The sequence below is a fragment of the Elephantulus edwardii genome, unplaced genomic scaffold (assembly GCF_000299155.1).
Source record: "Elephantulus edwardii isolate Elephantulus edwardi_28Jun2011 unplaced genomic scaffold, EleEdw1.0 scaffold00209, whole genome shotgun sequence".
Taxonomy (NCBI): Eukaryota; Metazoa; Chordata; class Mammalia; order Macroscelidea; family Macroscelididae; genus Elephantulus; species Elephantulus edwardii.
In genome coordinates this window covers 3181251-3182999 of record NW_006399959.1, presented here as the reverse complement: position 1 = coordinate 3182999, position 1749 = coordinate 3181251, and the positions used below count along the sequence as shown (strand labels likewise).

General features: G+C 42.3%; 1 pseudogene; it reads left to right on the top strand.

Moving 5' to 3' along the window:
- Positions 1-565: 565 nt before the first annotated feature.
- LOC102868867 lies at positions 566-1183 on the top strand (annotated as a pseudogene).
- Positions 1184-1749: the final 566 nt, after the last annotated feature.

Below are 1749 nucleotides of genomic sequence, written 5' to 3'. Positions count from 1 at the left end.
GAGTGGAGGGCAGGTGCAGGAGGGGAAGGACCTCTAGGAGGTGGATTGATTCAGTGACTGGGGTAATCAGGATGAGTGTGTCAGAGACAATGAGATTGGCACAGGACAGAACAGAGTTTAGGGCTGTTGTACATAGGGTCGCTATGAGTCGCAAGCGACTCAACGACACATAACAACAACAACAACAAAAGTTAAGTTTGAGGAGAGCTACAGAATTTCAAAGTTGAGGTTTAAAAGCTCCCTAATAAATGAGGCAGAGTGGGGAGCAGGCTATGTCCTCACTGGGCATATGGCTCGCTCATGGGAGCTGTGATGCTTCCCTGACTGTTTAAGTACAAGGAGAGCGTCTTCCACTGCCCTTCGTCACTGTGCCCTGGCTGTCCTCCAGATCCTTCCAGACCTAGGAAGCCTTTCAGGCCAATATATTAGGCATTTACACATCATTCTCATTTAATCAATTACACCGGGCAGAGGGAATCTGGAGAGGAAAGACTGGCCCAATGTCTCTGATAAGTAATTAAGTTAGAGGCTGAAGCTCAGGTCTACTAACACTCAGCAGAAAAATATGGCTCAGGAGACTAGCTAGACCCCCCCAGGGCAAATGTTGTGTAGCACAAGATGTGGCTTTTATGTGAATCCTAGGACAACTGAAATGTGTTCTGTTTGCTATGAAGATTATCTTTGGAGGCAGCAGATTGAGGCCAGTGGATCCAACAGTCCTACCTCGGATACTGCATCTGTACAAAGAGCAGGCACTAGTTAAACATCTGTGAACATGCTGTTGGCAGCACATCTGAAAAATTAAGCAAGGTGCCTGCAATATGCCTATGGCTGCCTTGCCTCTAACTCAACAAATGACAGAAATGAGCATTTCAAGAGAAGACAAAATACCCCTAAAACAGAAGTGTCAAAGCCAGTTGTAAGTCAGCCTCATCCATCAGTTTCTAAACCCAGTACTTCTTAAAGTAAAGAAAAAGCTCCTGAGCTGCCCAAACCAGAGAACAGATGTTTCATATGTAAAAAGGTGGCAGCCCTACAGAGTTTGATGTGATGTGGAAATTTGTTTTGTGGACTTCAACGTTATTCTGAAAAGCACAACTGTCCATACGATTACAAAGCAGAAGCTGCAGCAAAAAGAAGAAAAATGGGGAAGCCAATGGGAAGGACGTGGGCAAAAAGATAGGGTAATGATGGGCCAATGGTGATTGATTTTATCAAATATAATGTATGAGAATGATTGTATGAAACACAATGTGAATGAAGAATAGTGTGAAACACCATGTATATAAATTGTGTATGCAAACCAATTTTTTTTAAAAAAGAAATAATGTAAAATAGAATGTATATGGGAGAGCCCGCCAAACACCCTCGGGACAAGCCAACTTGTGCCCAGAGCGGAGGAAACATGCAGCTGCAGTCCAGGACCAGAGTTTTAGTCAAACAGGAGAGAAGAAAGCAAAAAACTGTGAGAAAATCAATCTATGTGAACATGAATAGAGAGAGAAAAATGCCTGCAAGAAAGCATGATTTAGAACTTCCAATGTCACCTCACTGTGCTCCATCTAAACTCTGCCTTGATGATACAGAAAACAATGTATACTATCAAGGACTAGGGAGAAAGGAAGAACTTGGCTCAATTTAGTGTATATATTTTGTATTGAGTGATTATATCTTTTTTTATATAGTCCTCACAAGTCATGGACTCATATGGCGTATTCAAACCTCAGTTCAAAAAAACAGGAAACTGCA